The following is a 27,584-nucleotide window of genomic DNA, read 5'->3' as shown; positions in this document are numbered from 1 at the left end:
GGATGCACTACAAGGTGGGTAGAAAGTTGGGTAGATTGTCGGGCTCAACGGGTAGTGATAAATGGCTCCATGTCTAGTTGGCAGCCGGTATAAAGCGGAGTGCCCCAAGGATTGGTCCTGGGGCAGGTTTTGTTCAATATCTTCATTAATGATCTGGAAGATGGCGTGGATTGCACCCTCAGCAAGTTTGCAGATGACACTAAACTGGGAGGAGTGATAGATATGCTGGAGGGTAGGGATAGGATACAGAGGGCCCTAGAGAAATTAGAGGATTGGGCCAAAAGAAATCTGATGAGGTTCAACAAGGACAAGTGCAGAGTCCTGCACTTAGGATGGAAGAATCCCATGCATCACTACAGACTAGGTACCGAATGGCTAGGCAGCAGTTCTGCAGAAAAGGACCTAGGGGTTACAGTGGATGCGAAGCTGGATATGAGTCAACAGTGTGCCCTTGTTGCCAAGAAGGCTGAGGGCATTTTGGGCTGCGTAACTGGGCGCAGACTTACCGGCGGCGCCCCCTGCTGGTCATTTCTGGGAATTAGCTCACCAGCCTCCGGAGCACCCTCTTCACGCCGGTGTCTCGCCTTGCTGCTGGCTTCCGTGTCCCTCCCAGGATCCCGGTGCCCCTTTCACTGGGTGCTGCCCCCTGGCAGTACCCCAGAGTTCTGGGTCTCCCCCTCCCAGGGGAATCCCCCACCCACTATCTCTACCTCGCCTCAGTCGTAGGCTCCTGCCAGTCACCAGCTAGCCCCCACGCCCTGGGGCAGACTGCAGTATGAGCCACTCATCACAGGCAAGGTTGGGTTTGGACCTGTTGCCTCTGTCTAACCTTGGGCTGTCCCTGCAACCCCCATACCTAATAGCCCTTACCAGGCCCGCAGCCTGGGGCTTTCCTAGGCCGGAGCTCCCAGGCTCCCTTGGCCTTTCCCCAGCCCTGCTCCAAACTAGGTCCTCTATTCAGGTCTCTGCAGCCAGCTCCCTCCCTCTCAGAGCTAGAGAGAGAGTGTTCTTCTGCTCCTGGCTTCCCTGGCTTTTATAAGACCCACTGGGTCTGTTTGTGGCATGGTCCCCAGCTGCAGCTGCTCTGCCAATCAGCCCAGCTTTTCCCCTGCCCCAGCCCTCTTCCAGGGCTATCTTAACCCCCTCTGGGCCCGAGCAGGTGTGCACCCCACTACAGGCTGTATAAGTAGGGGCATTGCCAGCAGATCAAGGGATGTGATTGTTCCCTTCTAGTCGACATTGGTGAGGCCTCATCTGGAGTACTGTGTCCGGTTTTGGGCCCCACACTACAAGAAGGGTGTGGAAAAATTGGAAAGCATCCAGCGGAGGGCAACAAAAATGATTAGGGGACTGGAACACATGACTTATGAGGAGAGGCTGAGGGAACTGGGATTGTTTAGTCTGCAGAAGAGAAGAATGAGGGGGGATTTGATACCTGCTTTCAACTACCTGAAAGGGGGTTCCAAAGAGGATGGATCTAGACTGTTCTCAGTGGTAGCAGATGACAGAACAAGGAGCAATGGTCTCAAGTTGCAGTGGGGGAGGTTTAGGTTGGATATTAGGAAAAACTTTTTCACTAGGAGGGTGGTGAAGCACAGGAATGGGTTACCTAGGGAAGTGGTCGAATCTCCTTCCTTAGAGGTGTTTAAGGTCAGGTTTGACAAAGCTCTGGCTGGGATGATTTAGTTGGGGATTGGTCCTGCTTTGAGCAAGGGGTTGGACTAGATGACCTCCTGAGGTCCCTTCCAACCCTGATATTCTATGATTTTAAGTATGTTCAGTTCAATTACATTATGCTTACCATTGCTAAGTGGTTCAGATATATTCACCTCTTGAACCAGATTCTGTGTACCACTTAGGACTAAATCAAGAATTCTCTTTCCCCTTGTGCCTTTCAGGACAAGCTGCTCCAAAAAGCACTCATTATTAATCATATATATAACATATAAACAGCCCTATTTTGGCTAGAAAATGCTTATGACCCAATCCAGACTTCACTGAACATACTCTCTGTTCATATGTATTTGTGATGTTCATGAATGATTTTCAAACTACAGGTTTTGTTCGTGGATTGTTCATTTAGAATATATGATATTCTTGTTGGGTCACTGTTCATCTATCCCACATAGTATTGTTTCTGCTCCTTGATTCGATGACAATATTTTTAAACAGGAGAACTATATGGTTTTTTTAGGAACATTCAGATGCATAATCATTTGTGCTACAGTCCAAGAAACTTTGGGATTTACAAACATTTTCGTGAATAGCCAGCAAAACAAATAATAGGAACCCAGGAACCACAGCAAACTGAACTCACTGTTGTTATTTCCAAATTCTATTTTTGGCACACCTAATTATACTTTATACACTCAGGAATTACTTTACATACAGTTCAACCAGATCAAAGTAATCAGCCTTGAAGCTCTCTCATACAGTATACTGAAGTTTCCCCCAGCTTGGCAGGAATCCATGGCTATTGTACAGCTGACATAGCCATCTTCAGAGCACCTGCTTCTTCCCTCTCACCCTCCCCCCTTCCACCCCACCCCCCCGAACCCCACCCTAGGACATCAGGGCTGGATTCGAGCAATCTGGAGTCCTAGGCGCACTAACAATGGGGAACCCCATGGCTTCACCCCCTTCTTCACAGATTCATAGTTTAAGACCAGAAGGGACGATTAGATCACCTAGTCTGATCTCCTGTATAGCAGAGGCCATTAAATTTCACCCAGTCACCTCTGTATTAAACCCAGTAACGTGTGTTTAACTAAAGCACAACTTTCAGAGAGGTATCCAATCTCGGTCTGAAGACATCAAGAGATGGAGAATCCATCACTTCCCTTAGTAGTTTGTTCCAGTAGTTAATTACCCTCACTGTTAAAAATGTGCACCCTATTTCCAATTGGAATTGGTCTGGCTTCAGCTTCCAGCCACTGGTCCTTGTTATGACTTTCTTTGCTAGATAGAAGAGCCCTTTCATACCTGACATTTTCACTCTATGAAGATTCACCTCAATCTTTTTTGTTTTTCCATACGGTAAACAGATGGAGTTCTTTAAGTCCCTCCCTGGGAGGCATTTTCTCCAGCTCGTCAATCATTTTGAATTTTCTCTCAAATCACTAGTGGAGTGGCAGGGGCTACATCCCCTACCAAATAGGCAGGGCAAAAGGATGGAGCTCCTCTGTCCACGCCCAGTGGCAACACTGATCCCTGCTCAGAGAAGTAAATATGGCAGCAAAGGAGCCAGAGTGTATTTGGTTAGGTGAGAGAGCAGGACCTGCTGCCCTCTGCCTCCTACCACATATAACGTCCTTTGCTAAGGTGGTGATGGCAAGGTCCCCCAAGCGCTGGGTCTGCAAACAAAACAACTGAAATGCACAAGACCATTCACACTTCTCAGAGCTATTATTTCAGGCTGTCTGCAGACTCAGGCAGACGTGTCTGCAATGGTTACACTCACATTTTTAAGCTTTTTTACCACAACCATGAGGGCTGGAAACTTGCTTTTATTGAAAAGGAAAGGTCCAATTCTGATGTGATCGTGTGACTCCAGGTGCTGAGGCATGAGCCTATGGTCTCCATGTTTTAATCCAGCCCTGTTGGGCACAGGGAGCATGTTGAGATGGAGCACACAGAGCTTTATCCAATCCTTGGACAGCACAGTGGTCCACAACACAACTCCACCTTTCCATTCCTTCTCCCTCCATGACCAAAGCCACCTTTCCCTTCCTCTGATCCAGGGACCACTGGGAGCTAAAATGAAGCAGCCTACATGGTATATTTCTGGTCCTGACTTTTTTCCCTAAAAGAACATTTTAGCATGCTCAGGATTATGTTTCCTTGCCTTAATTTCTCCTATTGTTCCTAGGAGGTTGAAGCTTTACCTATAGCACCTTCTTACATAGATTACTAGCAACTCCAGTCCTTGTGTTAGGCTCTGTACAAACACATCATAAGGGACAGCCCCTGCCCTGAGCAGCTTAATTCCTAAGTATACGAGATAGACAAAAGAAAGTGTTACTTTGTACAGATGGAGAAGAAAGGCACAGAGATTTTAAATAAGCTGCCCAAGGTCACACAGAGAGTCTGGGGGCAGTGGCAAGAACTGAACCCAGTTCTCCTGAATCCCACTCTAGTGCCTTAACCACAAGGCCAGTCATGTAAGTGATACTTACTAGGAATGATCTGTGCCACCTGACATGTAACAATCCTGGTTAAAATAGCTGTAGGAGTCTGAAATTTGCAAAAAGGAATGCATCTGATGCAGTGAGCTGTAGCTCACGAAAGCTTATGCTCAAATACATTTGTTAGTCTCTAAGGTGCCACAAGTACTCCTTTTCTTTTTGCATATACAGACTAACACGGCTGCAACTCTGAAACCTGAAATTTGCAAGACACGCTAGCTGACCATTCCATTCGCTTTTCCTTCCAGAGACTCAATTAATAAAGAGTTAAAGAAGGCTAATATAATTAATGTCAATCAACATGGGTTTATGGAGAACAGATCCTATCAAACTAACAATATCTTTTTTTGATGAGATTACAGTTTTGGTGCATAGAGGTGATAGTGCTGATGTCATGTACTTTGACTTCTGTGAGGCATTTAACTTGCTACCACATGACATTTTGATTAAAAAACTAAAAAGATATAAAATTAACATGGCACACATTAAATTGATTTAAAACTAGCTATGTTTCTAGTGGGGTCCCACTGAGATCAGTAATTGGCCTTGTGCTATTTAATATTTTTATCAATAACCTGGAAGAAAACATAAAATCATCACTGATCAAATCTGCAGATGACAGAAAAATTGGGGGAGTGGTAAAAAATGAAGAGAACAGGTCACTGATACAGAGTGATCTGGATCACTTGGTAAGCTAGGTGCGAATAATCTTAATTTTAATACAGCTAAATATAAAGACATACAACTTGGAAGAAAGAACGTAGGCCATACTCACAGGATGGGGGACTCTATTCTAGGAAGCAATGACTCTGAAAACAATTTGGGGGGTCTTGGTGGATTATCAGATGAACATGAGCTCCCAATGTGACACTGTGGCCAAAAGGGCTAAAGTTATCCTTGGATGCACAAACAGGAATCTCAAGTAGGTGTAGAAAGAGCACTGGTGCGACCACTGCTGGAATACAGTGTCCAGTTCTGGTGCCCATTATTCAAGAAGGATGTTGATAAATTTGAGGGTTTACAGAAGAGCCATGAGAATGATTAAAGGATTAGAAAAAAATGTGCCTTATATGGATAGACTCAAAGAGCTCAATCTATTTAGCTGAACAAAGAGAATCATAGAAATGTAGGGCTGGACAGGACCTCAAGAAATAGACTTAAGTCCAGAAGGGACCATCACGATCATCTAGTCTGACCTCCTGCACATTGCTGGCCACAGAACCTCACCCACTCCTGAAATAGACCCCTAACCTCTGGTTGAGTTACTGAAGTCCTCAAATCATGGTTTAAAGACTTCAAGTTACAGAGAATTCACCATTGCACTAGTTTAAACCTGCAAGTGTCCTGTGCCCCATGTTGCAGAGAAAGGCAAACCCCCCTCCACCCCACCCAGGTCTTGGCCAATCTGACCTGAGGGAAAATTCCTTCCTGATCCCAAATATGGCAATCAGTTAGACCCTGAGCATGTGGGCAACACCCACCAGCCAAATACCTGGGAAAGAATTCTCTGTAGTAACTTGGAGCCCTCCCCATCTAGTGTCCCATCACTGGCCACTGGGGATATTTGCTACTAGCAGTTGCAGATCGGCTACATGGCTTCATAGGTAGTCCCATCCTACCATCCCCTCCATAAATTTTTCAAGCTCAGCCTTGAAGCCAGTTAGGGTTGGGTTTCTTTGCCCCTCCCCTCCACCTCCTTGGAAGGTTGTTCCAGAACGTCACACCTCTGCGCTATGGCAGGACCAAGTAAACTTAGAACATCCCTTGAAAGCCTACTCATAGATTTACTACCCTTACAGTTAGAAAGTTTTTCCTAAAATCTAACCTAAACCTCCATATCTCCAGATCAAGCCCATTACTTCTTGCCCTACCTTCAGTGAACATGGAGAACCATTGATCACTATCCTCTTTATAATAGCCCTTAAGATATTGGGAGACTGTTATCAGGTTTCAGAGTAACAGCCGTGTTAGTCTGTATTCGCAAAAAGAAAAGGAGTACTTGTGGCACGTTAGAGACTAACCAATTTTTTTGAGCATAAGCTTTCGTGAGCTACAGCGGTTGTCCCTCAGTCTTCTTTTCTCAAGACTAAACATCCCCAGTTCTTTCAACCTTTCCTCATAGGTCAGGTTTTCAAAATCTGTTTTCAGGGGCCTCGCCAATGCCAAGTACAGCAGGACAATTACCTCCTGTGTCTTACATACAACCCTCCTCCTAATACACCCCTGAATCATATTAGCCTTTTTTGCAGCTGCATCACATTGACAACTCATATTCAGTTCCTTGTGGTCCACTATAACCCCAGATCCTTTTCAGCAGCACTACCATCTAGAGAGTTATTTCCAATTTTGTAGTTGTGCATTTGATTTTTCATTCCTAAGTGAAGTATTTTGCACTTAAGGTTAAGAAGTGACTTGATTACAGTCCATAAGTACCCACACGGAGAACAAATATTTAATAATGGGCTCTTCAATCTTAGCAGAGAAAGGTATAACACTATCCAATGGCTGGAAGATGAAGCTAGATACATTCAAACTAGAAATAAGATGTAAATTTTTAACAGTGAGAGTAATTAACCATTGGAACAATTTATCAAAGGTTGTGTTGGAATCTCCATCACAGACAATTTTTAAATCAAGACTGGATGTTGTAGGGAAAGTTCTCCATCCTGCATTACACAGAAGGTCAGATGAGATGATCATAATGATACCTTCTGGCCTAGAAATCTGTAAATCCATTAATCAGATCTTTGACCAGAAGCTCCAAGTAGTTCACATCATCCAACACCCAAAAATCAACTTTTCCCCCCAGAATTCAATTGTCTTTGTTCTGTCAACTACTGACAGCAGCAAGAGCAATTAATTTCTTTGTGTAGCCCTTGTGATACACGTTCTTTACTTCACATGCTTATTTCATCTTCATGTGAGGAAGGGAAAAATATACATGCTTATTTCTCCTGCTCACTTCCCAGCACCATCTGATACGTAAACAGACTCACAAAATATCACATTACTGTGAGGGAGGGGAAGATGTTACATTTTTCTCCAATGGCTATGGGGGTAAAATAATGATTTTAAAAGTGTGTGGGCTGAACAGATAGTTTCCCTTAAGAAATACAATCAGGAAACTCAGGCCAGGCCTACACTACAGACTTATACTGGTGTAACTACGTCACTCAAGGGCGTGGAAAAATCCACACCCCTGAGTGATGTAGTTATACTGACCTAACCCCAGGTGTCGACAGCACTATGTCAATGGGAGAACTTCTCCTGTGGACATAGCTATCATCTTTTGCAGAGGCGGATTAACTACGCTGACGAGAGAAGCTCTCCCGTCAGCGTAGGAGTGTCTTCACTTAAGTGCTACCAAGACGCAGCTGTGCGGATGCAGCATTTTAAGTGTAGATCTGCCCTCAGTTTAGACTCAAAATGTTTGGTGTTAAATAATCAGTGACGACAGAGTTTGACAGTCCTAGTTATAAGTGTCGGGTCCAATTCTGATTTTGCATGAGTGTAAAACAGGAGCAACCCCACTGGAGTCAATGGAGTCACACGGCTGCAAAACTCAAGAGATTGTGCCACTTCTACTCATGCTGAGTAGTACCATATTAGACACATTACCCCACTGAAATCATTGCAAGCGACTATTTACCGTCAGGATGGCAGAATCTGCCCCTAAGTGAGATCATAATCAGACTCGTCTAACTTGTTTCTAAATATATGCTGGGGGAATTCCTCTGCCTATAGCATCACCAGCCTTTCAAAGTGGTGTCATTAAGAGAGACATTAATTTAGGGCTCTCATAGCAAACTGCTTGGTAGGCAGATTTGGGGTGGGTGGGGGGAAGAGTTCCTTCCCAGGACACGATATAGTTCACTGGGTCAAGAAACATTGAGAAATTATAGATGACCCCAAGCCAAAGACTGCACACACCACTTGCATCACTGATTACGCTCAGGAAAGGAAACAGGCCAGGATAAAAGGCAAAGCCAGCAAGACAGATAGCGCGCATTATGCTCTGAAGTGACTGCATGACCTGATCGATTTTGCCCTCCCCGTGTTGTCATTCTAGGCCACTGGTTCTCAACCTGTGGCCCAATCAGCACACAGCTGCAGCCCATGTGTCATCCTCAGGACCACACAGGTAGTATTAGATGTGGCACCCATAACATACTGTGGGCTGCATATGCGGACCACAATGGTAACTAGGTTTAAAATCAGTGTAATCCAGACTATGAATTGGCGGGACCTCCATTTATACCCCTGACTCCGTATAAGCCAAAATAAACAATATTTAAACTTTAAAGCAAAGGAGACATGAGGAAAAATGCAACACCCAGTCTACTCAAGAAACACTGCTCCCAAAAGCCTCCATTAAACAAACAAAAACAAATACATTTTGCAACTTGCCCTGAAGGTCAGCAAGGTTAGGGGCCTTTTGGACCAAAGGCAGATTTCTTGAAAATGATGAAAATTAGCCAAGAAACTCGGAAAATTGTATGGATTTTTTAAATATAGGACTGAATTTGAGCCCTTTTCACTCACAAGTAGTCTTCCTTTTTCAGAATGCAAATAACATTTTTGAAAAAAACTAATTTTGTGAAATGGGTAGTTCTGCAGGTGCGAAGATACCCAAATTAATCTTCTGTGAGATCATTTTTGCCCACATTTCACACAGCCTTACTCATGAACAACACAGAGCTTAGCTCACAAGACTTGGTTCGAAAGGAGAGGGTTGGTGTCTGGTAAAGATGAAGAACAACCACCACAAAAAAATATTATTGCTTTTTTTTTTTAAATCTTTTTCTTTGTTTTTCCCCCGCAATTTTTTTTTTTAAATTTCCCCTAATCCCCCACACCCCACAAAAATCTCAGTTTCACTGAAATTTTGGAATTTAAAAACTGTTGTCAAAACTGTAATTGCAATTAGAGCTAGTCACCAAATGGAAACTGATTTGGTAAAATATTCATAAACAAAAGCATGTGAATTCAATTCCTTGCACTTCGTGGGAGCATGCTCATCATTATTTGCCAAATCTCATGTGAACACTCGTGAAAGATCCACAAGCCCAAAACTTTCAAAAATGTGTACCAAGGTGAGCATTGTTTGATGTTTGCTATTTGTTATTTTCCTGTTAAGAGGTTTTACTTATTCATTCAGCAATCAATCACACACCAGGAATAATGGATAGCCAAGCACTTCAAAAACTCACTGGCTGAAAACTATTTTTCTGAAATATTCACTTTATCCTTGGAGTCCAAATTCATATAGAGCTAATGGGACTGGCTCACAAAACAAAACAAAAACATCAAGTCATTGAATTATTGTTTCAATGAATACTCTAATAATCTCTTGTTATAACATTAGTGCTCAGATACCAAAGTGATGGATGCATTAGAAATGTACAGACAGATTTCCCCTGCCCCTCAAAAATATTTTATGGAAATAGAGATGATTCATGTACCCTATTAAATCCTGCTCATTGCAGAATCAGGTCAATGGGATCCCACACAGGTACACAGGCCCCGTCTACATTGCAAGCCAAGATCTTAAGTATCAACAATCCAGCAGTTTATTAATATTTCCTGGGAGGTACCTTTCCTAATGAAACAGTAACTTAATTTAGTAGGGATTAGACAAAGGTTTGCCCCCACCCACAATTGCCCCAGTTCAATAATAGAGGTCACAGATAAGACCTACAGAAATTTTTGAATTTTGGAAACACGGTGCAGAAGTAGTGAAGTAAAGAAGGGAACTGCCACATCCAATCGGGAATAAAAGATGTTTATTGTAAGCTTAATGCAATTTTATTGTAATTAAATTCAATCTCTTCATCTTTGACGCAGTAATGGATCAGCAAATAGAACTCAAGAGCGTAGCCCCAGCCAAGTAATGGTTCTGTGGTCGGATGTGCCACCAGCAGTACACTTTATAAACAAGGGTCAGTGCAAATTGATTTAGAATATTTAAAAGAACAGAGCTTTTCCCAGTTGTGTGTGTGCAGTGCACATGTATCGCCCCCCACCCCCCTTCCCCTACCCAGCATCTATTTCCAAGCCATCACCACAAGCAGAAGCCTCATCAGGTATGTCTACATGGCAATTAAAAACCTGTGCCTGGCCAGCACCAGCTGATCTGGGCTCACAGGGTTCAGGCTGAGAGGCTATTTAATTGCAGTGTAGACTTCCAGGCTCAGGCTGGAGTCTGGGCTTTAGGACCCTGCAAAATGGGAGGGACCCAGAGCTTGGGCTGCAGCTCCAACCTGGAAGTCTACAGCAGGAGAGTGAGTTTGTGTGTGGGGGGGAGGAGGGTGAGAAAACCTGGATTTGTGCTGGAAATGGCCCAACTTGATGATCACTTTAGATAAGCTATTACCAGCAGGAGAGTGGGGTGGGAGGAGGTATTGTTTCATGGTCTCTGTGTATATAATGTCTTCTGCAGTTTCCACAGTATGCATCCGATGAAGTGAGCTGTAGCTCACGAAAGCTCATGCTCAGATAAATTGGTTAGTCTCTAAAGGGTGCCACAAGTACTCCTTTTCTTTTTGCAATGAAACAGCCGCAGAGCTCGAGTCAGCTGGCATGGACCAGACCATGCATACCGGACCATGGTTCTGGCTACTAAAAAAAGTGCCGGAAAGGAATTCCGGAGTGTTCCAGCAGGACTTGAGTGCTATTTTAGACACACACATCCAGGATTTGATCACTGCAGATGACCTGCTCAGGGCCATCGGCACAAAAACATGAGTATTTGAATCAGGAAACTGATTTTAAAAGTTACATTTATACCAGACCAGAAGCAAAGTGGCAGATGTGTAGCTGCATTGACTCAGGAGAAGCCCAGAGAACTGAATACCTTCCCCTCGTATTCCCCTTTGCTGCAGGGGGCAGTAGTTTGGTACTGGCCCTAACCACTAGCAATTACTGTCCCGTTTTTGCTGCCTAGGAGGGCCAAAGCTCATGCATTCACCACGCACCTGCATGGAAGGACCAGCCACACACAGCCCCTCCTGTCGGTCCTATGAACACACAGCAGCAATTTGAGTAACCTACACAGGGGAGTAAGAAGGGAAATGATGTTCCCCAACACCCCCGAGGACAACACTGTAGCTTGCCCTCAAATCAGGGAACTGAATCATACCATGTGACCTGCGTGTCCAATCACAGCTAACCAATAGAGTTCAAAATTTCTAACAGCTCCAAAACTCAAGAACACCACACAGCCCAAAAGAAGTTGGTCCAATAAAAGATATTTCCTCAGCCACCTTGTCTTTCTAATACAGACCAAAAGTTATTTGGAGGAACCTGTTTTGATTACAGTCACAAGGTGCTTTACAATAAGGAGTGGCTAATATGTTTGGGTTAGATACTAGAGGGTTTTTTAAAATGAGCTTTTTCCTCATCATGGAAAATTTCAATCTCCTGGTGGAAATTCAAAAACTGAAATATTTCCATTTGGAAATGCTGCCACTGTGCCTCATGCTCCCATTCTTCTCTACAGGCCACGCGTCCTGACCAGACACCTCCTACGATGCATCATGGTCTCCTCTCTTTTGAGAGGGGAGGCAGCACATCATGGCATTCCCTGGCCAAGAGGCACCATGGGAGATGTAGTCCAGCCCCAGAGCCCAGCCCATAAAGGAGAATGGTGACACAAGGCAACTGAACTACCACTCCCCTGAGGAAACATGGCAGCACTTTCAAAGTTTTGGGGCATTTGATTTAAAAAAACAATTAAAATTTCCCAACACTTTTCATGAAAAATGTCATTTAGTCAGACAACCAGTTTTCCATCAAGAACAGTTTTAATGGAAATTTTTTGACCTGCTTTATTAGATACACTGACATTACAATCTTATAATTGGTCTCAATACATGCACACTATGAAATTCTCAGTGCTGCAGAAGGATTTCTATGCAAGCCCTCAGGAAGTGCTCTTGCCCAGTGCTAGTCTCTTAACTTTGCCCATTAGTTCTTCTTGTTCCGGGGGATAATATACTGTTCTAACAGTCTGAGTCACAGTAGGCATCCAAAATAGGACTCTCGGATAACTCAGTAACAACACACTGTGTGTCTGCAGAACTCTAGCTCTGAACGTACAGCTGCACAGCACAGTCAGAAATCCACACGTTCAGGAAGGATATTGAATACTCTTCTGAAAATAGAAAAGGAGGACTTGTGGCACCTTAGAGACTAACAAATTTATTTGAGCATAAGCTTTTGCGAGCTACAGCTCACTTCATCGGATGCAGCTCACGAAAGCTTGTGCTCAAATAAATTTGTTAGTCTCTAAGGTGCCACAAGTCCTCCTTTTCTTTTTGCGGATACAGACTAACACGGCTGCTACTCTGAAACCTGTCTTCTGAAAATGTCTCTGCATGCTCCTCTAATGCACTGAATGTGGTACCTGCAAGGGAAAGGGGCCATTTTCCTATAAGAAAGAAAGAAAGAAAGGAAATAAAGCTACTACTTTTCAGGATATTTTTAAGTAGCCATAGGGTATTCCATCATAATTTGGCCACCTTAATTATTTTCAGAACGGGAATTGTCAAGCAGAATTTTCCTATACTAGCTATTTTTACTGATATCTATGCCTTAGATAGCACTTTGTTCTAGGGTGACCCTATGGCACTTTCAATTTCCAGAATATTAAAGATCTAAGGCTGGCAGTGAAGTCATCTTCAGTATCTTTTTCAGGGTCTTCCAGTGAACTGTTATGATCTGTTTCTATTTGAATGGAATACCTTTCTTTGGTTTACTTTAACGCAGGCCTCAGTTAAACTAAATCTGATGGAAGAAAAGTCCAGCTCAGTAGAGTTCATCACACTAGCAGCTGGCTTTTGATAAAATTCCTACACGAATGCACTAATATTATTGTACAATATATGACAAAGTACATTCAGACTGCTGGACAGTACAAAGTCAGCTCCCCCATGCAGAGTTTTATTCTTAAGTCTGAGGCTCTGCTACTTCATTTGATCACCGGGAGACTTCGGGAAACAGGAGGGGAATATAGATCCAGAGCAGCAAAGCTCCCTCAGAATTTTATAAAAATGTTTGGGTGGGTGAGGAGGAGGAAGGAGCTAAGTTGCACATTTAGTGATTGAAATGTGGCCCTGTATTTTGACTAGAATATGAATAAAACCCAATATTACTATTTTGGGTATTCCAGGGGTGGATGGAGTAAGAGGGGAAGTTCACTTTCAGGAGTATTCAGGTTTAGATCTGAATTCAAAGCCTTCTCGTATACAGAGTCCCCGTATCTCAGCTATCCCAACTGAAGCTACACAAATCCAGAGTGGAAATAAGGTGTAAATTTTTAACTGCCAGAGTAATTAACCATGGGAACAATTTACTAAGGGTCATAGTGGATTCTCCATCACTGACAACTTTTAAATTACGAGTGGATATTTTTCTAAGAGATCGGCTCTAGGAATAGAGGGAAGGTCTCTGGACTGTGTTATACAGGAGGTCAGACTAGATGATCACAATGGTCCCTTCTGACCTTGGAATCTACTGCTGAATAGGGCTAGAAGTGAAGGAATGTCCAGGGCTTAGAGGGCTAGCCCGGACCGTGAGAGACATGAATTCAAATCCCTGCTCCATAAGAGTCTTCCTGTATAACCTTGGACAAGTCACTTAGTCTCTCTTTGCCTCAGTTTCCCCAGTTGTGAAGTAAGTATAATAGCACTTTCCTATCTCACAGGGGTGTTATGAGGATAAATACATTAACGATTATGAAGTGCTCAAATAGTACGATAAGAGCAGGCCTACAAGTCCCTAAGATAGACACAGCTTCTATTGATGAATTCCAAAGATATGCAACATTATTCACCACTGACAGATGTGGAAAGTGAGTTACAGATGGTGGAAATGACTTGGCCAAGGTCACATAGTAGGTGACTAGCAGAACTGGATATACAGCCCGGGTCTTTGGTGTCCTATCCATTAGGACATGTTGCCTATAATGAAGCAGAAAACCTCAGTGAAAGCAAAAAGATGCTGAAGCCAAGCTTTCACTAGGGAAATGCATTCTAAACAATAAACGTGAACTATTTCCAGAGAGATAAGCCTTTGTATGAAGGATGCCATCAGTGTGCGTGACAGTTTTCCTGCAGCAAGAAAATGTAGCCAGACTTGGGTCAAAGTTGGTTAATATACCACCTTTTAATCATAGTTGATCTGATTAACTTGGTATATGCAAATATAAATGAGGCCACGTTTTCAATAACATGCTACATATAACATATGGTGGAGCTGACTGACTGCTGCAGAGATCAAGAGAAGAGACCAACGTTCAGAAAAGCATTTTAATTATTGAGCATTTTTGTTTATCAGGGGAATGAGGTGGGAAGATGAGCGATCAAAGTTTATATCCAAGGTTGTGTCTGAATGTCTGTATTTCAAGAACAATATAAATCAGGGCTTTTTATTTTGTCAGTTGTGTGAGATGCAAATTAACTTCACACTCATTATTAATAAGGCATGAATGATAGGAAGAAGAGAGGAAAGAGATAATCTACACCTTACAAGTCCCTGTTTCCATTGTTGTACATAAAATACGATTTCTAATATCCCAGTTCTCAGCTTTACCCACCTCTCCTCCAGCTAAACCAGGGGTGGGCAAACTTTTTGGCCTGAGGGCTCCATCGGAGAATAGAAATTGTATGGCAGGCCATGAATGCTCACAAAATTGGGGTTGGGGTGTGGGAGTGGGTGAGGGCTCTGGGGTGGGGCTGAGGGGTTTGGAGTGCAGGAGGGTGTTCTGGGCTGGGACCGAGGGGTTCAGAGAGCAGGAGGGGGATCAGGGCTGGGGCAGAGGTGAGGAAGGGTTGCAGGTTCCAGCTAGGGGTGCAGGCTCTATGGTGGGGCTGGGGATGAGAGGTTTGGGGTGCAGGAGGGTGCTCTGGGCTGGGATCGAGCGGTTTGGAGAGGGGGAGGGGGATCAGGGCTGGGGCATGGGATTGGGGCATGGGGAGAGGTTCAGGGGTGCAGGCTCTGAGCGACGCTTACCTCAAGCAGCTCCTGGAAGCAGTGGCATGTCCCTTCTCCAACTCCTATGCGGAGGCAGAGCCAGACGGCTCTGCATGCTGCTTCATCCACAGGCACTGCCCATGCAGCTCCAACTGGAGCGCCAGAGGGGGCCACTGGAGTTTGTAGGAGCCGGAGCGGGGCTATGCCACGGATTTCGGAAGCAACATGGTGCAGCCCCCGACCCAGCTGGAACGCCTGATAGGGGCCGAGCAGCACGGTGCAGCCCCCGACCCAGCACCCCATCTGAAGCGCCTTTATCCGTTAGGACAAGGTCTAATAAAGAATTCCCTCACATTGGCTGTACCACTTTTTGCGTTAGAAAATTGTCATCTCTAATGTTTAGAAATTCCAAGGTTGTTTTAGTACTGGCAGCATGAGGCCGCCAGTATATATCACTCAACTTGAAGTCCCCCATGATAACACATTCCCCCCCACCCCCCAAATTGTAGATAGGTGTATAAGGCGGCAATCATACTGTTCCCTACTGTGATGTGGTGAATTGTAGCAGACACCAACTAGTACCCCATCGTGTGCTTTATCTGCTGGACATTGATCCATATGCATTCAAGATCATTTTCTTTGAGTTATCAGTGACTCATCCTCCTTTCCTCTTCTATTTACTCCTGTGGCGCTTGTTTTTCCTAAAGGTGCCCACCACCCTGATGTCTAATATCACCTAAAACAGAATTTGCAGCAGAAACATTAAGGATGGCAACCAGTAAGTCAGTAACTGTGACACCCCCTGGGGCCAGCAGAAAAAATTGCTGTTGGGCCTGTGGCATTCTTAAATGATGCAGAGAAGAACGTATGGATGGCTGGAGCTAGTTCCCATCACCCCGGGGCCAGGGGGATTCCGTATGCTTTGCTGTCAGTGGAACAATCCTATAAGAAAGAGTGTTAAGGTGTCAGGAAAGATCTTTTAGCAGATTGGAAGAGGAGATGGTGGTTATGGCTGAGTTTTTATTATTATATGCAGCTAGCCCACCCACACTCCAGCCTGCATTTGAAACACATCTTTAGGGATAGTGGTGACACTGGTACAGTAGAAGGACCCTGCTTAGCTCAGCTAGCGTCAGACATCTCACCTTTGACCCTCTAATTTACAGGGCATTTGCCTAGGCTGAGCAGAGAGGCAGGAGGAATGCAGGAATCTCTAGAAGAACCCAATCAGTTTTCATGTGCGGGATGGGGGGGGAAGTGCTCTCTCTTTCTCTGTGGAACATCTGTGGGGGAACACACACAACAATCTGCTTCTGGCTAGCAAGCAGGGAAATGCAAACTCAGACAGCAGTGAGCTGGATAGGCATGAAGTTACTGTGTGTGTCTATCACTGCCTATCCGTGGCACATGACAGTGGCTGGGCTGAAAAGGGAAACAGAGGTCAAGAGTGCACAGCATGTACAAATGCACCATTCTGCCTCCAGGGGGCATTCTTTTTCATATCTCCAGAGTGGGTCTGCCTTTGTGCTTCAGCGCCCAGCAGCAGGGGTGAAGGCATCACCACTCGATGGTCTATCAAAGAACTTTTGCGGCACAACACAAACGTAGGGGATCTGATTTTGACAGCAGAATCCATAAAAACTGACATGCATGATCGTCAACTGAGACTGGAATCCAAATTGTGCCAAATGTATCCTGGGGTGGCAGACAGGAGAACTAAATCTTGTTAGTAGATTTCTATCAGGATACGTTTGGCCCATTGTGTTGAAGTCTGCCTTTTCTGGTGTAGTGGCTTTTTAAAAAACAAAACATCAAAGCCTTAGTAAAAATCCTGGTGTGAGTAAACAAGGTGAGGTGGACACTGTTTTGAAAGGGAGTGAGCTTATATATCAAGTCATTTCACAGCAGGATTTTTGATGTTTTTCAAAATGCCTGCTTTACAATCAGGCAAAAATAAAAATGATCACGCCTTTCCCAAACAACCCCACCAGCCACCGGAAAGGACCAGTCCTACTATTCAGGTATTTAGGAGGCAATATACCACCATAGGAGCTAGGCAGCTCGCAAGCAGCGTGTTTAGCCTCTCAATCAGTGGCAGATTTAGAGTTAGTGGGGCCCTGTGCTCAGCTTCACTTTTGGGGCCCCTCCTTGGGACCCACCCAAGAAAAAGAACATTCTCTCTTATTTCCCTGCACCCCTGTTTTTCATTTTTTCTTCTTCTTCATCATCCTCCTATAAGTAATAGGAAGTAAATGAAAATAAAGTGAGGTACCTTGATTGTTTTTGTAGTCTAACTTATTTTTCCACAGACTACTTGAAAATTGCTGAGGGTCTCGGCGGACCACTTAATGATCTTTCCAAATATTCTTTGTACCATTAGCTAACTATTGTAAAAGCGCTTTGGATAAGAGTGCTTTATAAGTAAAAAAATGTTGGACGCGGGGTCTGGCCAGGACTTAGGGTGCGGGAGGGGGCTCAGGACTGGGGGTGCAGGGTCTGGGAAGAAGTTAGAGTGCCGGAGCAGGCTGGGGTGCAGGGTCTGGCCAGGACTTAGAGTGTGGAAGGGGGCTCAGGCAGGGGGTTGGGGTGTGCAGCGCTTACCTGGGACAGCTCTTGTTTGGTACGAGGGGTGCAGGTGGGGATGTGGGGAGGTACAGGAGTCAGGGAGGGCAGATGGCTGAGGGTGCGTGAGGGGGTGCAGGAGTCATGGTTGGGAGCGGGTGCAGGAGTCAGGGAGGGCAGATGGCTGAGGGTGCGTGAGGGGGTGTAGGAGTCAGGGAGGGCAGGGGGCTGGAGGTGTGTGAGGGGGTGCAGGGTCTGGGAGAGAGTTAGGGTGCAGGAGCAGGCTGGGGGTTGGGGCAGAAGGTTGGGGTGTGGAGCACTTACCTGGGGCAACTCCAATTTGGTGCAAGGAGTGCAGGTGGGAATGTGGGTGTGTGTGCAGGAGCTCCTGTTTGTTGCTCAGGGTGGGGGGTGTGCAGGAGTCAGGGAGGGCAGGGGGTACGTGAGGGGGGTGCTCCCAGCCCTCTGCCCCACCCCAGCCCCCTGCCCTGAGTGGCTCATGGCAGGGGAGGGTATGTGTGTGTGTGTGGGGGAGGGGGGGGGAACGGGACCTGCCTTTGCTCTGCCCTTCCCCGATTCCACCCCCCCAAGCCTCCTTCTCTGAGCATGCTGTGGCCCCGCTCCTCCCCCTCCCTCCCGGAGTACCAGCAAACAGTTGTTAGGCAGCGGGGGCAGTGCTGAGGGGGAGGGGGAGGGGGAGCTTGGCTGCTGGTGGGGACGGATCCTGCAGCAGGAGCCCCAGGAGCTGGCAGGACCAAGCTTCTGCCCCTGCAGCTGCCTGGCCTTGGGGCCCCCTGTCACTGGGGGGCCCCATGCCAGGGCACCCTGTATTTTACTGTAAATCTGCCTCTGCTCTCAACAGAGCTGTGATACAAGGATGTATTATCCCATATTTCACGTGAGACAAAAAGAGCTTAAAACAACTTACCCCAAGTCACAGAGGGAGTCTGTGGCGCAGCTGGGAACAGAACCCAGGACTCCTGAAGCCCTGTTGAGAGCCTTAACCGCAAGATTGCCTTTCTGCTCTGTGTGGGACAATACCTGGTTTGTTTCCAGCTAGCCACCATTATTTTCACCAATAGCCAACTGGCACAGGGAAATTTTTTCTAAAAAAGTCTTATAATATCTCTTTTCCTGCCTTCCGTACTACTAAACACCATTAGTAAGACACTTAGCAGCATCTCATGTCACTTCACACCTTTGAAGTGCGGCGCAAACATTCACTAATTAAATCTTAGCTTCAGGGATCCTGTAGACTTTGTGCTTGCAAAGGGACATCAAAAAGGAAGATCAGTGCTGGTGAGCAGCTCCGCTCCTTGCTTACACATTGTGAGGAGAATGCCCGAGGAATGAGTCCGTGGGAAAGATAGCACATTCTCCCTGAGGTGCCTGCTGCTGCAGCAGTGTGGTCAGTGGAAATGGTAACCCTTTCCTTAAGAGGATATTCAGGTCTCCACTGTCCATTTCTTTCACAGAGACCTCAATCCCAAAACAGAATTCAGAGCTACCTTTCTGTCCCAAAATAAACAAAACCAGCAGCAGTAGTTGGTAGTAGTGGGGTGAGGAAGGGGAATATGTGCAGGTGGAACAGGGACAAATTAGAAGTATTTGGAAAAAAAATCCATTAGCAGTAAAAGGAAGAGGATGTTTTAGTAGCCAGCAAGGAAATAATAGCTAATTTTGTTATCATTCGTTTATCTCAGCCGAGCACGGGAGCAATGATGTCAATACCTATTACACCTCCAAGAATGCCACCTGATTTGAACAGGACTTTCCCAGAGGTCTGAAGAGACTCAGAGCCTGAATGCTCAAACTGTTAATAAAGTTCAGTGCCTCCTTTCCAGTCAGCCTAACTCCAGAGGGCTTATTGGGATAGTTCCCACCACTAACGGCGAGCACATACTGAGGGCAAAGGGGTGTGTGCGGTGGGATAACACTAGAGAGAGACACAATAGAGCAGCAGAGACAGTAAAACTGTTGAGTAGCACACTGCATTGTTGACATAAGGGAGGGAGCGCGCCTTTTAGCGGTGACTACTGTGTGAACACAGGGACCACTGTACAAACCCAGAAGCAACTTGCTTCAAAAGGTTGAATTCACTAAGGTTACATTTTAGAGGCAAATGGCAAACATTTTATGCTTGGTCCAGCCCTTTTAGTGCTGGCATTTTTGTCTAAATTGTGTTTGGATTAAATTAATCCATCTCATCTGTTTGCTCTCGGGCTCTGAAATCTCCATTGCATCACTCTACAGAGCTCGGCAACACCTTGCCTGATCTTCCTGCTCTGTTCTGTCAGCATTCTGCTTTGACCCCTTAAATCAAGGGACATGGCTTTTATCTGGGAGACATATGCCTCAGGTGTCTAGCATAAGGTGCCATCCATACAAAGTAAGTGCAGTTGGGCCTGCCAGTAACACACGGTCAATCTAGATGTGGATAAACAGCTTCAAATGTATTTGCTGCCTACCCCCCAGTCAAAGCTAATAAGCACTGGGAATATGCTCCTGCTAGGCATGTGTAATGTTACTGGATTTTGCCCTCTCCACTGTACCTAGGAGACCTCAGATCAGATCCCCAGCTTCTTTATAAGACGCCACTAGGATTAATAAACCAAGAAGCTTGATCACTTGGGCCTAGGGTCATTGGAGGTTGCAGACATGAGCTGGAGGATTTGGGGAGTGGAGGCTTTTATTCAGCACATTCTCAGTTGTGTTCTCTTGTGTAACTTGGACGGCAACAGGGGGAACTACGACATCTCCATTAAGCAAAGATAAATGATTAGTGTTGAGTTGTCTGCAGAGAAGCAACCAAACATGGGTAGTTTTGCTTGTGACCTCAGAAAGACCAATATCCAGATCTCATATGCTGGAGCGAAAAAGTATTACTGTGAAGTCTTAACAGAGCTGACACACTTGCCATCATGAATGAAGCTGTCACTGCTCTGAAGAATTCAAGTGGCAGGGCACTGGATATGCTAATGCAAAATAAACTGATCTGAGCTGGTTGACGTTTCCCTGAAACACTTTTTTCTACAAAAGGGCTTTTCCATGGTCAGTGTAGTGGAAGAGCTGGGGGTGGAATTTTCTGTTCTTTCAATGAAAAATTATTTTTAAAAACAAAAACAATTTTCTCTAAGTTTTCAGTGAAAACCAACATTTTTCTTCAGAAATTTTGAAAAAACAAACTTTTAGAAAAAATTTCCAGTGAAAGAGAGATTGGCAGACCCATCCCTAAAACATCCTTTGGAAACAGGCTGAGTCCACAGAATTACAGATGGAGAGCAACTGAAGTCAGGGAAGACCTACTGGGCCATCTAGACCATCCCCCTTATTGCTAATCCATTCACTACAGTACAATTGCTAGTGCTTTATGGAGTGTCATTTTAAGGGTTCCAAGGAACAGCATCTTCCCTAGGGAAATTATCCCACAATCTAGGGAGAAGGTCTTTCCTGTGCGGTTGCCCCTGGAGTGCTGAGCTAGAAGCTAAAATGGGTGAAGCCTCTGGTGGGCAGAAAGATGTGCAGGTTTGTGGCACTGGCGATTTTACTCTCCAGTGCTGGGGCCGAGTCACCAAGTAAGACAAGTATGCATAAGAGGATGGGTCTGCAGTATTGGTGGCACCTCTGCTGCTTGATAGATAATTGGTGAACTCTTACCCCAGGGTGGTGTGTGTCTGGGGATTCTTTTCTTCTAATCCTTAGGCAGAAAAGCACAAGCAGAGTGCAGGCCAGTGAAGGAGATGACATGCCCAAGGTCACACAGGAAGTCTGTGGTATAGCTAGAACTCTAACCCAGATCTCAAGTCCCGGATGAGTGCCTTAATGAAGGCTGGAAAGAGCCCAGTGATCCCACATTGCTCTGTCTTGGGCCAAAGCTTTTTCTAAATGAGGCTGTACCAAGGCACACAGAAACTGGGGTGCCTGCAAAAGCTGATGTCTTGAATCCTCTCAAATAAACAATGAAATAAAATGGGGTATAGACTGGCAAATCTCTTCATCTCGTTATTCCCCAATACCTGTTAGGCTGTACATTGTAATATTATCTAGAATTGTAATATCATAAAGGGAGGAGAGAAAGTCAACCTCTCTGCTATTACAAACTCCTTTTTTGTTAGTGTTCACTCAGGACTCAATGCAATCAGATGATCCACGAGGGTTTTTTGAGATGCACCCCGATTGTAGCTCAGTTCCAGGCCTCCTTAACGGAACACAGTAGAGTGGCAAAAAAGGGCAAGGCCAGATATTCAAATACTACTTGGCAACAGGGAGAGCAAGAATGCTAAAGAGGTCAAGGGTCAGAAGAGGAGAACTAGAAGAAAGGCCATCTAGCAACAGGCATAGCTTTCAGACAACAGCTCCAAGGCTAAAAAACTGCATGGAAGTAAAATAATGAAGTCAAGGCCCTTGCATGACTTCTGCTGTAGCTGGAAAATGCTTAAGCCTGAAACAATCATATTTAGACCAGGCACAACAACACTATACATTTCAGAGTGATTGATTCATAACTCCCAGGAGTTCTTTGCTGTATTCTTTTATTCTTTCTTCCCCCCAACAATAGCAGTTTGTAAGATCCAGCCCTCAAGACAGATGAAAGAGATCATTTCCCTACATTCTCCTTAACATCAGTAGGTCCCCACAGCATTTAGGAAGGAGCATTTTAATGCTTAATGCTCTAACGAGGAAATCCAACTGCCATCAGTAGAGCCTGTTTTGATGGCCTGGGTAAACAGGATATGCTGGTGACAGGTCATTTTAATACTGAACCGATTAATTCCAGAACACTGGAACAATGGGTTTCCTTCGGCTGCTGAATAATGCATGCCTGGCGTTGCAACTGGCATCAGTAGGGTTCCTGGTTAGTGACAGAAATTCACACCAATGCTATTTTAATAAGCCATCCCTGCTAAAGAAAGCTATTTACATTATTCATCTCCAACATTTGCACAGACATGTCAACTAGGGAGGTGGGGGAAAATGAGGTCAGAATAAAATACTGTTTCCTAAGTATTTAATTTCATGATCGATATAAATGGAACAAGGCAATGCTTATTTTAAGCATGTGATGTTAAAGGTACTGTCTCTGGTCTACAACTGGGACAGTGTAAGCGCGTAAGAAAGTGACAGAGCTTGACAGACTAGGGAAAAGCCAGGCAACGATTGGCCGAGTCAGCCAGACCAAAGCTGTAACAGAGCTCTGCTTGATACACGTGTGTCAGCCAGGTGGCATTAGGACTGTCCTAGGCACAGTTGACTGTAACAACCCTTTCGGGCCATTATGGCAATCAGGGATCATCGGACAGAAGCCATTCTCTAGCCATGGCTCCTTATGTCTGGGGCTGCCATTATACTGACTGTACACCACTCAGGAACTGCCTAAGTGACTGGATTTGGCAAGTTTCCAGCTTCTTCATTGGTGCAATCCAGCCAGGGGTAGGGACAAGGATCCAGCCTGGAATTATGGAAGTGAGAGATGAAATGACTAGTTTGGTCAGATATAGTCTCTCTCCTTGCCAATGCAGGATTGTTCCACTTTAGTTACGAATGACTCAGACAGAGAGAGAAAGGGATGTTTTTGTGGTTAACACTGGATTGGAAATCAGGGGCTTTAGGTTCGATTACTGACTGTCAGACTCCTCATGACATCTTAGGCAAGTCACTTAGGATCAGATTTTCAAACAAGATCAGTTTCTATTTAGGCACCAGCTCTGTGGCTAAATTCTGAAAAGCGATCATATTAAAGGCCAAGCTTTTTACTCAAATTTGACCTAAATTATGGGTGCCGAGCACTTGAAAAATCTGGCCCTCACTCTCTCTAGGCCTCAATTTCCCATTAGTAAAGTGGAGGTAATACTTCCTGTCTCCCACCCTTTGTCTCTAATGTCTATTTAACCTGTAAGCTCCTTGGGGCAGGCCTGGTCTCTTACTGTGTTTGTACAGTGCCTAGCACAACAGGGGCCTGATCTTCATAGGTGCCTCTAGGCGCTATCAAAACATTAATAGTTTTAAGTGACTCAAGTAACAGCGCTCCTAACAGTTGCGCCTCCGTGGAGCCCGCTCAAGAATTCCAGCTCACTCCTTGGAGTGTACACCCTTCTGAGACCTGTAGATCTGTCCTCCTCCACTTCTGGAGCAGTGGGAATGTTTTCTATGAGCTTGTGTCTCCAATGTGGGACTTGCCTCCATTGTGATACTTTATTGTATTATTATTTGTATTCTTAATTCTTTCTGGGAGCAGAGAGCCCACAGCAGATGTGTTTACAATCTATTAAGTCCAAAAAAAGCTAAACAAAGCAGCATGACCATTTCTTCTTGTTTTGCAAAAAAACAAAAAAAAAAAAACAAAAAAAAAAACCTAAAAAATAAAAACCCCCAAACCTTGAGAACATGACACCATGGCGCATAGTAATACAATGTCAGGATCAAAGGCAGCTGCAGAGCTAAGGGGGAGAGGCTGCACCCAGCTTTACAATGTGTAATGTGTTATTTCTATCTCTCGGGAGACCTATAATTGAGGCATATTGAAAAAAAAATTAGTTTCCGTATGGGGCCATTACACTGTATATTAAGGAGTCCAATTGACATGAAGTACTGAACTGAATTTTCTAACCTTTTAAAAAAAAAGCCTTCACTTGGAAATTTCTCATGCGTGTTCCAGATTAAATCTTCCTAACATAACTGGCTTCCTATTCTCTCTCCCCCATCACATGTAAGCTTCTTGTCCTTGCCTTCATAATTAGTTGTTGCGCAGAGGACTGTAGAAACATATAGCAAGAGACAGCCCTTAATCTGAAGGACTTCTATTCAAAGAGATGAGTCAAAGTATCATCAACCCCATGTTTGACAAGTTCTAAGAGGTAGCTGGGATTTTTAAAAACATTTATTCCCTCCCCTTCCTAGAAAGTGGGCAAAAGCAACAATCATTTTTTGCCTAGAAAAGTCTCCACAATGTTATTTTTTTAATAAAATTTCAAAATGAGGACCAATGTTTTCCGAAGTGGTTTTTGGTGCCTCTGTTTTTGGGACTGCATCTTTTGGGTGCCTGGTTTTCAGTAATTCAGCTTCTCATAACAAGCACCCAAAAGGGCCTGAACTTAAAAAGTGACTGGTGACTTTAAGGCCCCTTAAGACTGTAAAGGCTGCCATACTCTACAATGGGATTTTCCCCAATAGCTCCTTGAAGATCACTCCTTCGTAGTAGGCTGGATGGAAAAAAACCCAAGCAGCTATATTTGAGCACTGAGCCTCTAGGCAAACACAGCTCATGGAACCATCCCATTCAGTTCTAGTTCAGTGGTGCAGATCAATACTAACTATTTAATGCTAACACCTCAGGATCCTCACAGAGCTCTAATGGTGATCTTTTACTGCTTGTTCTCTAGCTTTGCAATATCAACCTTCATTACGGTGCACAGAGCAGGAAAGCATCTTTAGACAAATGAACACTGCACTAGTTTTATGGCTGGTTAATACCGCACTAAGCTCAAGTGACCCTGTACAGCCAATGAATATCATAGCCCGGGTGGACTCTGGCAGAGAGTGGTCCCCAAGATGTGTGGGCCTTTGGGGGGGGGAGTAGAAAGGGCAAGGATCTTGGTTAGCTACCCACAATACCCCTCCCCAGCCTCAAAATAGCACCTGCAGCATTTGTGTTCCAGAATTGAAGGTTTCATTTTAGGACACCAGGTATGGCTCTAGTCCTCACAGCTGTGAAGCTAACCTTGTAAATGAGATCTTAATGTACACCCATGCAGCAGGGAAGGGGGAAAAAGGACACAAGAAGCATCTCTGTATGTCCTCTGCACAGCCTTTGCAATCCCTGTGCCCCTCAAATGCAAGCACAGATCCCACTGATGCCCCTGTGGGTGCTGGCCACACTCCAAAGAAGGCAGGGAGAAAAGCATATTTCTCAGCCTAGCTGGCTGCAGAGGGGAGTGCACAGTGCACCTTCCTAAGGTTATAGCAGCAGGTACACTCCCACTATGCAGCTTTGCACCACTCTCATTGCGGGACCACACTCAGGCTAGAGAAGGAGAGTCTTGTGGTTAAGGACGAGGAGATCAGGGTTCAATTTCCTGCTCTGACTCAGGCTGCCTGTGTGACCAGGGGCAAGTCAATTCCCCCCTTGCACCAATGGGATTATGGTGCATCCTTTATTATCCTTCTCCTTCTCTATTTAGATGGCAAGTTATTTGGGTCAGATTATCTTCCTATATGCACAGTGCCTCCAGGAGCTATGGTAGACTCAATAGTTTGTAGAGCTCTTGGAAGATTAGAATTGTTAGCGCAGCGCTAAGTGTGCTATAAGATCAGAAGAATTTGTCATCAGCCTACAAAATTACCTTGAAAAGGAGCCTACACTCAAGGCACTGACACGTGCCTGCAACCTTGACACAGAGGCGTGGGTGGGACTTACTGCAGCACATATAACTTTCTCCTAGATTTCCAACGGCATGAAACACACTTCAGGTGAAGCAGGCTCTCTCACAGTAACAACTGCTCTCAACACAAACTGCCTTGAAGGGTTCTATGGCCATATACCGTTGCTGATCTTAGCAGACCCTGCCCAGAGAAGCAAAGCTATCCCAAAGAGTTCTAAATTCAAAGAGCTGTGACCTCAGGATGTCTTGCCAGTTCAGAACCAGATGGCACAAGGACATGATCAGCAGGTAAACATTTATTACTGACACTTATTTTCAGATGGACACATTGCTCACTATCGATTCAGAAAGCATTTAGTCAGTCCAGTTTTGTTTTGTGTTGTTACTGCAAGCTGGCCTGCTTCTATAAGCAGCTATTTCAGAAATGGACACAAACTGCACGAGCCCTGAAAGCTGCCCAGAACCTTTAGAAAGAAAGTAATGTAAGCCTTCCCCCTGCCTCCCCATATCACTAAGGCCTTGTCTTCATTAGAGTTTTGTCGACAAAAGCTATGCCGACATACAGCCACCGCTTTAACTAAACCGCTCTTTCATGTCTACACTGTGCTCTTTGGGTTAGCAGAGCACTAGCAGCTCTTGCATCAACATAGAGAGCAGTGCACCCTGGGTAGCTATCCCATTGTGCAACTGGCTGCAGGGTGCTTTGGAAAAGGTTTGCTGTGCCTCATGGGGCAGGTAGTGTCACATGGCGCAGGTTTCTCAATCCTGTTGTTCCATGGGCATCCTACTAGATTGCCAGCTGCTTTTCAACTGAAATTGGGCAGGGGGAGGAGGAGGAGGAGCAGGAGAGCGTGAGAGACAGGGAGAGTGTGTGTGTGTGTGTGTGTGTGTGTGAAGACAGAAACAGAACGTGTGTTGGGGGGCGGAGGGGAGCGTGTACATGAGCAGAGCAGTCACGGTGAGCATTGTGGGATACTGAGGGAGGACTGTTATGGCGACATAACAAATGGCAGCATCTACACGGATGCTTTGTCACTTTAACTTTGCTGCGAAAAGCTCTAGGTCTCTCCTCAAGGTGGTTTTATTTTGTTGGCAGAACAGGAGAGTTTTGCTGCCAAAAGTATCATGGCAGCGTGTGCATCTCTACAGTTGCGTCGGCAAAAGCTGCCTTTTGCCAACAAAACCATGTAGCATAGAGAAGGCCTAAGACAAATTAGAGGACTGGGCCAAAAGAAATCTGATGAAGTTCAACAAGGAGTCAAAGAACAAGTGCAGAGTCCTGCACTTAGGACAGAAGAATCCCATACACTGCTACAGACTAGGGGCCGAGTGGCTAGGCAGCAGTTCTGCAGAAAAGGACCTTGGGGTTATGGTGGACGAGAAACTGGATATGAGTCAACAGTGTGCCCTTGTTGCCAAGAAGGCTAACGGCATTTTGGACTGTAGAAGTAGGAGCATTGCCAGCAGATCGAAGGACGTGATCATTCCC

At 45.1% G+C, this 27,584-nt stretch overlaps 2 long non-coding RNA genes across 2 annotated transcripts in view; one reads left to right on the top strand and one right to left on the bottom strand.

Moving 5' to 3' along the window:
• The window catches only part of LOC122464780, a 56,384-nt gene that overhangs the window by 26,332 nt on the left and 2,468 nt on the right, over positions 1 to 27,584 (bottom strand). The gene's annotated exons all lie outside the window — the stretch shown is intronic.
• LOC122464779 lies at positions 360 to 27,584 on the top strand. Its single transcript, XR_006289136.1, has 3 exons — positions 360 to 486; positions 799 to 803; positions 27,545 to 27,584. It is a non-coding gene; the product is annotated as an uncharacterized LOC122464779 (long non-coding RNA).

Source organism: Chelonia mydas, chromosome 2 (genome assembly GCF_015237465.2).
Source record: "Chelonia mydas isolate rCheMyd1 chromosome 2, rCheMyd1.pri.v2, whole genome shotgun sequence".
Taxonomy (NCBI): domain Eukaryota; kingdom Metazoa; phylum Chordata; order Testudines; family Cheloniidae; genus Chelonia; species Chelonia mydas.
Note: the sequence above shows the minus strand (reverse complement) of the source record. Positions and strands in the feature narration are given on the sequence as shown.